At 49.8% G+C, this 13,920-nt stretch overlaps 1 protein-coding gene across 2 annotated transcripts in view; it reads left to right on the top strand.

Moving 5' to 3' along the window:
* Window positions 1-13,920, top strand: part of SCAPER (S-phase cyclin A associated protein in the ER) — a 3,246,499-nt gene that overhangs the window by 1,591,084 nt on the left and 1,641,495 nt on the right. The window lies entirely within an intron of this gene.

Here is a 13,920-nt window from a genome sequence, read left to right as displayed (position 1 = left end):
GAGCCGGAGCTACCTCTTGTCTCTCAAGAGATCCTTACCCAACCCCAAAAATGTTTACAGTTTGTAAGGGACATGTCACCTCCCAAAACGACAGTTTTTTAAGCCTTGTAAGTACTGTTGCAAATAAATGTCTGCGACTGATCCTCACCAAATTTGCCTGTGGTGCCGGGGGTGAGCCATGGCCCTTAGGTTTTCAGTGACTGCGAGTTGTTGAACTTGAACGCCGAAAGAGACTACAAGGTGAAACTGTACATTGCCAGGATCAAAAGACCGATCCAGGTCGAAAGTTGGTCCTGGTTCCGTTCAAGATTCAGAAGTCGTTGGAGTTTTTCTAGAGGGTCAATCTTCCTCTTGATTCAAATTTGTGGGTAAGTCAAAGAAAAACACAAGAAATCTAAGTGGGATTCTGCCCCTTCTCGTCACTCACACTCTCCATAAAAGGCTCGGGGGCCACACCATACATATACATCTCGATCTTGCTTCTTAAGTAATTCGATTTTGGAGCTGATCACACATGACCCGGACTAGAGAGAGGAACTGGGAGAAGCCAGTGGCTGGATACCTCCCCAGACCATGGCATATTATCACCTCCTACTGTGGCTACGGTGGAGGGAGCGTCATGCACAGTGGTGTTGCGTAGGGCAGCCGAGGCTCTCCACCTCGAACTACCTATGGTGGCTGTCAGGACTAACCTCCTCACAGAGGTGCTTCCACCGGCAGCGAGCTCTTCGGAGCCTCTGCTGCCATTTAATGAAGCCTTCACAGACATCCTTTTGGGCACTGGTCCAGGCCCAAGACGGACTCCTGTGGACAGTATGATTGCCCTACTCCACCACCCGGCCAACCCCATTTTCCTCTCCCAACACCCCACCCCTGAGATCTTGGTGGTTCAAGCCTCCACCTCCAAAGGCGCATTCCCTAACGCACCGCCCAATAGGGATTCCAAAAAGCTGGACCACCTTGGGATGACAATATGTTCTTCCTGCAGCTTGGGACTGCGGTTGGTAAACACTGCATGTATGTTGGGCCGTTACACTCACTCTGTGCGGGATAATGTAGTGCAGGTGCTGCCCCGGTGCCCGGAGGAGGCCTGTGAGCGCTTTAAGGACTCTCGAGCTACGACCAGGTCATTGGGCCTCTCCACCACCGCATTGCTACCGAAGGGGTACCCTGCCTCGTCCCGCCCAGAGCCACAGGCCGGCGCAAGCTGTTCAGCCTCTGTGCGGCCGGGGATGTGGGAACCAGCGCCATGGTTCTGGGGGCTAGCGGGCGGGCCAGTCCACCACAGCCCCCTCCACAGCAACCTCCAAACCCTCTTAGTCCGACCTTTCAGAGCCACCAAACGCCAGTGGGCTGCAGGATTCGCCATCACTTCCCCCACTGGCGCACCATCACGTCAGACTACTCCCTCCCCTTCTAGACTACCCCTCCATCCATGCACCTCAGTACCATTGCATGTCGGAGGATCGTCTGGCCATTCTCCAACAGGAAGTTTTGGCACTCTTTGCCAATGGAGCCATTGAGCTTGTTCCTGTACCAGAAGTAGGTCGTGGTTGCTATTCCCTCTACTTTCTGGTGCCCAAGAAGGAAAAAGGCCCCAGACTGTTGTGTCCCACCTCCAGACTACGGCTGGCCTCCTGCTTTTGCTGGGGTTTTCCATCAATGTGCCAAAGTCACACCTGTTTCCCACTCAGAAGCTTCTCTTCATCGGAGCGTTTCTGGACACAACGCAGTTTCTGGTCTATCCTTCCGAACAGCGTGTCCGGGATATTCGGGCTATGATTCCGATCTTTCAGCCTCTATCCCGGGTGTCGGTCAGTTTGACCTTCAGGCTACTAGGTCTGATGGCCTCCTACATCCTGCTGGTGGACCATGCCAGATGGCATATGCGGGCTCTGCAGTGGGACCTAAAGTTCCAGTGGGCCCAACATCAGGGGAACCTGTCCGATTGCATCCAGATCTCGGAGGGCACTGCACACCAATTGCAGTGGTGGCTAATGAACCAGGATTGGGTCGATGGCAGATTCCTCTCCCTAATACAGCTTGGGGAGTGTGGACTTTACCCTTGAGAAAAGACCAGTTACATAACTAGAATAGACCTCTCGACACTGTACCCCCTTTCTGATTACATTTGTACTGTAATTTGACCTCTTGATATTGTGTATAAATTCTTTTTTCTTGATTTGTAACAATTCTTTTTGTTTTGTACATTGCTGTTCTTAATTTTGTCGGATTTCGTTACCCTTTTGTGGGTTCAGAGTGTGAATCCTCATGGGATTATGCAGTGCCTCTATTGATGTAGTAGGGGTCGGGGGATTGGTACCGCTTGTTTGTTTTCTTTTTATTATGTGTTAAGGTGGTGGTTGTACATTTTTTCCCCCTGCACTGGGATTAAAATGGGCTCGTTCAATTTATTATATAATTTTTTTGTGTGTATCGGTGCATGAACGGAAAGTGTATGTGGTTTTTTGGACCACTTCTTTGGATGCTTGGGATGACTGGTTAGATGTATGTGGCGGTCTATCTTGTGTTATAGCTCTTACCAGAGGGCTATGGGGTTGTGATTGATGTCCATACCTCCATGTGAGGCAGTCGCTTCTCCATTTCTATGCCGTAGGAGAGTAGTGATGACTGTGTGGTAACGGCGTTCGGGTGTCCGTTGTTTATGTTCTGGGTGAGGGACGCCCGACATTTGATGTATGATGTCAACGCGCTCCTTATGAGCCGCGGAGTTACGCGAGAGAGTTAGATGAACTTGAGAGTCTTACCTGTGGATTGTTGATACCGGTTTTTGAGCCAGTGTGACTCCATTTCAAGGTATGTAGGTCCTGGTTTTTTTTTTCCCTTTGGAGAGTATGGACTTGATGAGATACTGTTGGGTTATTGTTTTAATTTTTGTCCAGCGACTCAGTGGTGGTGGTGTTGTTGTTGTTGTATCTCACCAGGAGCTGTAGGAGCGTAATTTCGCCGCCCTGCTTTCTTTTGCCATTTAACGCATTCCACGCATTTTGTCTCCCCATTTGTTTGGACAAGTGGACCCTGCACGCTTGTGATTGCCCGAAAGGTATGTTAATACGAGTGAGAGCGTGATATGTAAAATGTGGGAAGTTGATCTTTGTTCCGGTTTGGCCCCCCTTCTTTGTGAATACAGATGTGGTTATTTCTCCTGCAGGGCCCCGGGCATTAGTTTGAGAGGATTTCTTCCTTTTTGCCCTCCCCTGTTGGGAGTGGCGTGTTTATCAATAGTTTCTCTGCAAGGTACGTCCTTTCTTGCCGGATGGTAATATTGATAGTATGTTTTGATCTATGCTTGCTGGCATGCGTGAACACACATTTCAGTTGTTTTACGTTTTTCGGTGGACCCCCTTCACTTTCACCTACCCTCATCATTTTTTTATCTACTTTACTCACTGCTGGTATATGTCTTTTATACACTGTGGTTCAGTCTGGGCTTGTGGAGTTCCACTCTTGTTGGTGCATCTATATGGGTTTTGTATGAATTGAGGCTCTTTGAGCACGGCGGACGCTGCATTAACACAGAAGGGTGAGTTGGTGTTTGCACATGTACATTGTTTGTGAGATAATGATTGTTTTTATAACATTGTTTTAGTACCCCTGTCCTGATGAAGCCATAAAGAGTCTACTGGCGGAAACGCGACCGCGTCGACACTTATGTGTTGAAGGAGTCCCCCTATCATTATTTGTATTTGTTTTAACTTCTTGCGCCCTGTATTAGGCTAGTTTTGTGAGAGAATGTTTTTTTTCTCAGGCGCCAATAGGATTCCCTTTCAGATCTATATAACTCATAAGAGGGAGTGTATATACTTTGAGAAAGGTTTCAATTACCTCTCTTAGAGTACGCCGTTGTTTATATATTGTATATGTTGTATATATATGTTGTATATATGTATATTTTGTGATGTGCTCTTCCTTGGATTAATTCTGTGTGCCACTTGTTCTTGTGATACGTTTATATGTCCATATAAATTTTGTTTAATTTGATTTGTTTACATTAAGTTGTAAAGAACAAGATATTTTAATTTTTCTTGGATCCAAATATTAAATGTGAAATTTATCCCTTTATACCGTTTTTTCTACTTTCTCATCTTTTTGATGACCCCTGCTCCGGTATGGGAGGGTGATGTGGGCAGAACCCCTTCAGTATAACCTAGTAACCTCAAATCCATGAAAGCCATGTAAATAGGGTACCTCTTTGCAATAGCATAGTTACCAATAATTAGGTTTAGGTTGAGGCATTGTTCCGTGGTTCCTACCTTGCCCCTAAAGCCCAACTGGCATGGGTCCAGGATGTCATTTGCTTCTGTCCAATCCGCAATTTTATTGTACGGAACTCTTCCTAGGATTTTAAGGGTATTCTCTATTAAGGAGATTAGTCGATAATTGCACGGAAGAGATCTATCTTCCTTCTTAAAAATCGGGACTATTATACTTCTTGCCCAAGTCCCAGGTATTTTTGCCAAAGTTAGATTATTAAAAATATTCAAGAGCAGCGGGGCCCAGAAAGTCGGGTTCCACTTAATTAGATCGATAGGGAGCCCGTCTGGGCCCGGCGCTTTGTTGCCTAAACTCTGATTAATCGCTTCCACAACTTATTTCTATGGGTACTGGGCTACCTGGAATGAAGGTTAATTCACATGGAGATGGAGGGGAATAGATAGCTGAAAAATGATCAACCCATACGTCGCTAGCGATGTTGCAGCTGATCGGCGTCAGAGACTGGCCCATAGAACGGACTTCCCGGACAGCCGCCCAAAAGATGTTACCATTTTTCAAACTGGCGGCCTCGGACAATTTGTCCCATCGTTCCCTCAGAAGTTTTTTCTTCCTACATCTGATTACCTCCATATATTCCTTTCTGGCCTGTTTAACTCCTGTTATACACCTCGGAGTGGCAGCAAGTGGCCCTGCGTAAGTTCCTGTTTGCATGGGAGCATTCATGGTTAAACCATCTGGGAATGGGTGCCACCTGGGGGGACAGTTTAGAGAGGATGATTTTAACCGTCTGACAAATCTTCCCAAAGTCCTCGATTAACTGTACTGGTGGTGATTCTAATGAAAGGCAAGAAACAATGAGAGGCATAATGTCCTTTGTCAATTTCCTGAAAATTTCAGAGTTATCGGCCCCCTTCCAACATAATCTTAGATTGTCAGTTGATACCGCTAAATTTGTAGCTCCGCATTCGATCTGAAAGGTCGGCCGATGGGCTGTGTATCATTATCTTAATGAGGTTGAAGTCAGAGGGTACGACTTCGGCAGAAACCAGCTGTTTTTCAATCAGAGGGCATACGAAAATGTAATCTATAGTAGATCTACACCCCCTTCCCCTATAAGTTGGGTGATTGGTCGTAGTTGACCCTGCGACCAAGTCCATAACATTGGACAAATTATGCGATTTAATTAACCGTTCAAGTTCTCTGCCTCTACTTATAGATTGTGCAAAATAGGCTGTTCCCTTATTAGGTTCTGTATCGTTAATGTTAGCATTAAAATCACCCCCCACTAATATACCCAGGAGGTCCCTGTTATTGGATTGATTGTCCAAATCTGAAATAAAATCAAAGAGCTTTATAAAACTCTTGTTTGGAACTGACTGAAAATCATTGTTATAAAAATGTATCAAATAAAAATGAATCTTTCTTTTAAACAATACTACCTGATAGTCTGAGCTATAAGTTGGGATTGCCTTAAAACTTCCCCCAGCAGCCACATTAATCCCCATAAACAGACCTCCCGATGGTCTTCCCATCCTTGGTGTTTGAGATAGCACGCTGAAACCCCTCAATATATAGTTCTTCTGTAGCCAAGGTTTCCTGGAACATGACAATGTCATATTCCCTTATCATATTTACCCAGTCTGTATTGTCAAATTTTGATTGAAGTCCTGCCACGTTCCAGCTCAATACACTCAAACTAACTCCATTGCCACTTTTTACTATGTCTGTACTCCCTTGGGCGTGGTTAGGTCTGATTAATGCGTTTTGGATTGGCGTGTCACTTGCATCTACATTAGATATCATGTCTAATGGTCAATCTTGCATTTCCAAGCTGGAAAAAACATGATAATTATTCGATAGGGGCGTAATTGCTCTGGTGCCTCTGTTTGGGGTTAGGAGTGGCGTATAAAAGTAGCCCAGAGGGATTGTGCTGATGTTAGTCGGGGTTAAATGTTTCATCAGTGATAGATAGAACCTGGCGGACCTGCTGGGGCCTTCTAAAATTTAGAACAATGCAGTCCCCATCTATACATTTATCTGAAGGTCCGACCCACCCTACTCTACTGGCCATGATTATGTATTCCCTTCTATGTGGGTCAAAATGTTTTGGAGATCAGACCAGGATTCTCTCTGTCCCTCTCTAAGCACTGGGACACCAGTTAGAACAAGCACATGGGGCGGAGGCGGGTGAGAGATGTAAAACATCTGAATTAAAATTGGAGCTAGACTCACTAAACTCTCTGTTTACATCATTGCTGCCTTTAGATGGCCTTGAGCCCTGCTTAGATGACCTGCCTTGGTTATTACCTCCCTTGTGAGTAACCTTACCATCATTCCCTGTGATTAACCTACTGCTTCTGTTGGTATGGGCATCACTTTTTACTGATAAAGCCCCCCCATTCCCACGTGATTCGCCAGAGACACCTTGGGATGGCGCCATGGAGTCAGCTGTGCTTCGGGATTGCGAGGACCTATCACAATTAGTTTGGCCGCTTGTTTGACCAATCAACACTGGGTGCAGAGCATTTTCCCCGCCCCCCATTCCTGTTTATATTTGCTGCCGCAGTATTTATCTTGGACATTTCTTTCCATGGGACCTCAAGTTTCTTTACAAAAATGCCCATTAGACAGACCCTCCAGGATGTCGCGATTTCGCAGTTTGCCGCGAAATCGGCACTTTTGTAAAAATGCCGCGATTTTTACAAAAGTGCCCGCGAAATCGGCACTTTTGTAGAAATCGCGCGGCATTTTTACAAAAGCCGCTATATCCTGGGGGGGTCTGATTGGTTGTGGAGTGTTGTGTAATATCAGAATTACAATGGCGGGAAAGAGGTTGTTGTTGCCAGTACAAGCTGTGCTTTCATTTCCTCATCACTTCTCAGTATGACAAGTGTCACTGCCACATTTTCCGTGCCTTCTTCTCCTGTCCGTGTGACACGGCTGGCATTGGCACGGGCCAGCTTCTCCCTGCATCACCAGTATTTAATGTCCCACAAGCAGTACATACAAGAAAGAAACGCTTTAAAATGTTTTCTAGATACCTTAACGATCCCTGAATGGTAATTAAAGTAAACAAAGACAGAAGAGAGCATGGTGAAAATGAATGCAGGCGGTTTTATGCAAAGTTATATTAAAGTATCATGTCCGGGTGATTGCAGGATCTTTAAATGTGAACACATGGACAGTATTTTACGGTGGCAAAGGTGTCAAACCCAGCAACACCAGTGGCGGTTGCTCCACACACCCCCCTTTCCGGTGGCACCTTCGGGTGTGTCTCCTACTGCCAAGCCCTGCTGTGCAACTTTGATAAAAGCTGGCGCTGCTGCTCGCTCGCAGCTGCAGAACTGGCGCCCAGAGTCCTTCGCAGTACAGCGTCACCCACCCTTTTATGTATTTTAAAAGTTTTATATAGCGCTAGCTTGACCCGTAGGTATCAGAGCGCTTTAATTACACTACTTCACTTCCAGCAGGATCACAGAACTGAAGTCTTCTGTTAGGACATGCGGTAGTTCTGCATTGCAACTGAGGCACACATGTCCAAAACTACAAACTTGAAAAAGAAAACATTTTCACATATGTTTCGTTCTTCTGCACTCAGAGAATGTGTAACCTCCTGAAAAAGCACTTCTTTATAAAAAATGTGCATCTCCCGGGTCCAACATTAAAATAGATGCCTTATTTTCTTAAAAGCGTAACGCACAAGTTACTACTTGTGTAACGATATATCTGTAAGAGACATTAGTTAGTATTAGATTCCTTACCTTAGAATATCCCCAGGCGTCAGACTGGATCCGGAAACTTTTGCGTAGCAGTACCCTTGCGCGTCGGTAGGCGTCGTCTGCGGCTCCGCGTCCGTCGTCGGCGCCGTGATGACGTCGTCGGAGTACTTAGACGCCGCCTCCGCGTGCTGACGTCAGTTCTTAGACATAGCTTTTCCGCGCCAGAAACGCAGAGCCATGTCAAAAAACCAACACTGGTGCCATGGACACTAGGGCCCTGAAAGGGGTTAACCCTAACCCTAGATATCGGTTCGCAGAACGGGGAGGATGGGTGGGTCGGTAAGGAATCTAATACTAACTAATGTCTCTTACAGATATATCGTTACACAAGTAGTAACTTGTGCATCTGAAAGAGACACGTTAGTATTAGATTCCTTACCTTAGAATAGATACCCCAGCAATACCAACCCCGGTGGTGGGTCTGCGAACCAATAATCACACCAGAAAGTCCTGGAGGACAGAACGGCCAAAGAAGCCATCCCTCCGGACTTGGCTGTCCAGGCAGTAGTGTCTTGCAAACGTGTGCAGCGATGCCCACGTAGCTGCCTGACAGATGTCTTGTAAGGACACTCCCCGGCCCAGGGCAGTTGTAGTCGCCGTGGCTCGGGTAGAGTGAGCCCGCAATCCAACAGGGGGCTCCTTTTTAGCCAAGGAGTAGCATGCCTGGATACACAAGATGATCCACCGTGAGATGGTCCTCTTGTGCACCGCTTTCCCCTTCTCCGCGCCAACGTAACCAACAAAGAGTTGGTCATCCACCCGGAACTGGCGTGTGCGATCCAAGTAAAATGAGAGCGCACGTTTTGGGTCCAGACGGTAGAGCCGCTCTTCCTCTTTAGAGGGATGCGGTGGCGGGAAGAAGGTAGGCAAGGTGATAGACTGCCCGATGTGGAAGGCCGTGACAACCTTGGGCAGGAAAGATGGCTTAGTACGCAACACCACTTTATCCGGATGGACAGAAAGGAAAGGTGGAGTACAAGAAAGGGCATGGAGCTCACTCACTCTCCTGGCAGAGGTGATGGCAACCAGGAAAGCAGTCTTTAGAGTTAGAAGGCGAAGAGGACAGTTGTGAAGTGGCTCAAAGGGAGCGCACATCAGAAATGTAAGAACCAGGTTCAAGTCCCACTGAGGCATCACAAACGGAACAGGAGGAAACGTGTGTGTGATGCCCTTAAGAAATCTATTTACAATAGGGGACTTGAACAAAGAAAGTTGATCAGGCAGCCTCAGAAAGGCTGAAAGGGCAGAAAGGTAGCCCTTGATAGTGCCCAGAGCAGAGCCCTGCTGGGCAAGAGAAATAAGGAAGAGAAGAACCTCAGAAAGAGGGGCAGCAAGAGGATCCACAGCCTTTGCTGTGCACCATGCCACAAATCTGTTCCACCTGCAGGCGTATACCGACTTTGTGGAGGGATGCCTGGCTGCCAGAATGACGTTACAGACTTTAGGAGGCAAGTCAAATGGACTCAACTGTCCCCGCTCAATCTCCAAGCATGGAGGTGGAGACTGGACAGGTTCGGGTGGAGGACCGCCCCCGCTGCTGCGACAGAAGGTCCTCCTGAAGAGGCAGACGAACCGGGGGATCGACTGACATACTGAGTAGCTCTGGATACCAGTACCTTCGAGCCCAGTCCGGAGCCACAAGGATGACTTGGGCCCGGTCGCGCTTGATCTTCTTCAGCACTCTGGGCAGAAGTGGTATAGGCGGAAAGGCGTACAGTAGACCGCAGCTCCACTCGCGACGAAAAGCGTCTCCGAGCGAGTGCCGCCTTGGAAATTCCAACGCGCAGAACTGATGACATTGCGCGTTCTCTTCGGTGGCGAATAGATCTAACCAAGGCTCTCCCCATTGCTGAAAGAGGCCTTGCGCCACGTCCGAGTTCAGACGCCATTCGTGATCCATCATGCACCGACGGCTGAGCTCGTCCGCCCTGGCGTTCAGAGAACCTGCCAGGTGTTGAGCCACCAGGGTCACGCCCTGGCGTTCCAGCCATTGCCAGAGGCGCAGAGCCTCCTGGCAAAGGGTCCACGACCCCACCCCGCCCTGTTTGTTGCAGTACCACATGGCGGTGGTGTTGTCCGTGAACACCTGCACTACACTCCCCCGGACAGAGGGGAGGAATGCCTTCAGTGCTAGACGAATCGCTCTGAGCTCCAACAGGTTGATGTGGAGCCGGGCTTCCGCCGGAGACCAGAGGCCTCTGATCTCCGCCTCTCCCATGTGGCCTCCTTAGCCCTGGAGGGATGCATCCGTCACAACTACGTGCTCCGGTTGGGGAAGGGAGAGGGATCTGCCGCTGACCCAATCGCGGTCCGTGAGCCACCACTGCAGCTGTCTCGCAGTGCCCTCCGAGATCAGGACATGGTCGGATAGGTTGCCCTGATGCTGGGCCCACTGAAACTTCAGGTCCCACTGCAGAGCCCGCATCCGCCACCTGGCGTGATGCACCAGCAGGATGCAGGAGGCCATCAGCCCCAGAAGCCGCAGCGTCAACCTGACCGAGACCCGGGATAACGGCCGAAAGATGGGAATCAGAGCCTGAATATCCCGGACCCGCTGCTCGGGTGGATAAACCCGAAACTGCGCCGAGTCTAGAACCGCTCCGATGAAAAGGAGCTTCTGAGAGGGGCACAGGTGTGACTTCGGCACATTGATGGAGAACCCCAGCCGATGCAGGAGATCTGCCGTAGTCTGGAGGTGGCTGACAACTGTCTGGGGCGAGCCCGCCTTCAACAACCAGTCGTCGAGGTAGGGGAAGACTGAAACCCCTAACCTGCGCAGATGAGCTGCGACCACCGCCATCACCTTTGTGAACACCCGTGGGGCGCTGGTAAGGCCGAAGGGGAGCACGGTATAATGAAAGTGCTTGTGGCCAACCGTGAACCACAGGTAGCGCCGGTGGGCCGGCAGGACGGGGATGTGGAAATAAGCGTCCTGCAAGTCCAACGCTACCATCCAGTCTCCTGGGTCCAGGGCAGCTAGGACCTGAGCCAGTGTCAGCATCTTGAACTTCTCCTTCCGGAGGAAGCCGTTGATGTTCCTTAGGTCCAAGATAGGGCGGAGGCCCCCTTTGCCCTTCTTGGGTACCAGAAAGTAGTGGGAGTAGCAACCACACCCTACTTCTGGCCCAGGAACGCGCTCGATGGCCCCCTTGGCCAAGAGGGCCGTAACTTCCTCCTGTAGAAGTCGCAAATGATCCCCCGATACACGGTGGTTCTGCGGTGGCATGGCTGGAGGAGTCGCCTCGAAGGGGAGGGAGTAGCCCCTTCGGACGATCTTCAGCACCCACCTGTCCGAAGTGACGGTGCGCCAGTGGAGGTGGTGATGGCGAACCCTGCCCCCCACTGGCGTCACATGGGCCTGAAAGCACGGACTAGGAGGATTTGGAGGCGGATGCTCCGGGGGAAGGTGTGGACTGACCTCGCCGTTGTCCCCGACCGCCGGGACGGCGGTTCCCACGGCCGCCACCACGTTGGGTATTACCCTGCGGAGCGTGGCTGGCAGCACGTGTGGGTACACCCCTTCCGTGGCCACGAAAGGAATGAAAGGCAGCCGATTGCTGGCGCGGGGCCGAGAGGCCCAAGGACTTGGCCGTAGCCCTGGAGTCCTTAAAGCGCTCGAGCGCATGGGCTGCCTTGTCGCCAAAGAGGCGACGGCCATCAAACGGCATGTCTATCAAGGTGTTCTGGACATCGGCCGAAAAGTTGGCGGACCTCAACCAGGCGTGACGTCTGACCGCCACCGTCGTTGCCATCGCTCTACCCAGTGAGTTGGTGGTATCCAGCCCACACCGTATAGAATACATGGCTGCATCCCGGCCCTCCACAAGGGGTTGGCCGAGTTTGGCCCGTACCTCCAACGGACACTCTGGCAGCACTTCCGCAACCGTATCCCACAGAGAGTGGGTGTAGCGGCCCAAGAGGCATGCGGTGTTGGAAGACCGCAGTCCCAGACTAAGGGACAAGAAGATCTTTTTGCCATACTGCTCGTACCTCTTGGATTCCCTGTCCGGCGGTGCCGACGGGAATGCGGTCTGGGATTTGGAGGCCTGGATGACCAGGCTCTCGGGGGTAGGGTGGGTGGACAGGAAACATGGGTCGCCCGGTGCTGGGCGGTGGCGTCTGGCCACGTTCCTATCTACGGGCGAACCCGTAGCGGGCTTGGACCAAGTGCCCAGAAGAACGTCGGTCAAGGCCTCATTAAAGGGCAGCAGAGGCTCGGCCAAGCTTGACTGCGGTTTAAGGAGATTAGTCCTCACGGCCGCGACAGGGAGCTTAAGGCCCAAGGCCTTGGCAGCCCTCATCAACACCACACTGTAGGTTGCCCCCTCCTCTGAAGCCACGGTAGGAGGGGAGACAAAACCAGTGTCTGGAGAGGTGTCCAGGCCACTGGCCTCCCCAAGGTCTCCTGCCCAGTCCTCATGAGACTGACACTCTCTGGTCAGAGGGTCCTCAGACCCCTCCCAATCCTCTTCATCACCCATCTCCTGAAACTCAGGGTTCTCAACTAATGGGGCCTGCTCATAGAAGTGAAACTCCCCAAACGACGTCTGGAGCGGCACCCATCGGGGCCGTCCCGACGTCGGAACAGGAATGAAAGGGGCATTGGGGACGGCGCAGCCCGAGGACGGCGCCGGAGGCGTCACCTTGTGGAAAAGTAAATTTTGCCATGTTCTGTGTCCCTACGTGTTCCCCATCTTATGTTATATGTGCATGATTAATATGCATATGTATTCCCTATGATCGATTAAAGACGCAATTACAGCTGTGTCCATCTCTAGTATGCCAGTTCCTAGTTTTCGTGAATACAACGAGCATCAGGCCTATGTAAAGTTATGTTGCCACGTTTCACAGTGTGCACGTTATTTCATTGTAAAGTCCCCGTTTCTAGGTCTCAAAAGGGCCCGGACTCAGATTCAGCTCCTGTCTTCTGAACCCTCTCCGAGGAGCGATACAGCCCCCACCTGTATCCCTGACCCTTCACTTACTTCATGTCTCACAGTGCCCGGCTCGGCCTGGCTCTGCCTCCAGTCTGCCAAGAGTATGTTATGATTCTAGTTATCAGTCCAGCTCTCTTTCCCTGCATTCCTAAGCTACTGAATCGCATCAATAGTTTCAGTCACCGTCTAGCCTTTACGTCTCCATGAAAGAGAAATACTGTATTAATGGTCATTTAATATTCCTCAACACGCACTACATGTAGAATAATGCATGCACCAGTCTTAGTGTCTGTTAGCCTTTACCCTGATAACTTTTGGATTCTATCAATATGTTCTCTAAACATCAGATACTAGATAGTGTTTAGGTACATGTCGCTCTGACTCTCCAGACTTCAGTCTCTTCTTCTAGCGCAGAAGTCATAGCCCCCAGCTTCTTCCTAGTAACACGTCATTGCCAGCTTGCGCGCACCACTAGGTTAGAGGTCTCGGCTCCTTAGGTAGCCCCCTCCATGTTTCCGCCCCATTTATGACATATTCCGTTACGTTTACATCACATGTCTATGTATACGCCCTGTTCACGCCTCTTGTTACACCTACTTTCAGCCTTATCTTTCGCGACTGCTACAGGCCCTGCCTACTGCTACGCCTATTGTATTGAACATCATGTATTTTGTTTAAGTATATATACTTGTGCACTGTTATGAAAAGTTACCATTCCTTTGTCCCTGCCCTGTGCAGCGCTGCCATCCTATTCCCGTGCAGGTTGTCCTGTTCCTGTCCTTTATGCTGTATTAAACCTGCCAACTCCAGCTACCTCGAATCTTGACTCTTATTTATTGAGCTATCTGTTATTGTATATCCAGTCAAAAATAGAGGTATTATTTATTTATTTACCACATAATGGCGCCCGAATAGGGACTTGCCCTTTCCCCACGCGCCGGTGAAGCCACGCAAGCCCCCTGATCCTC

This window comes from Lissotriton helveticus, chromosome 3_2 (assembly GCF_964261635.1).
Source record: "Lissotriton helveticus chromosome 3_2, aLisHel1.1, whole genome shotgun sequence".
Lineage (NCBI taxonomy): Eukaryota > Metazoa > Chordata > Amphibia > Caudata > Salamandridae > Lissotriton > Lissotriton helveticus.
This window is presented reverse-complemented; position numbering and strand designations above follow the sequence as displayed.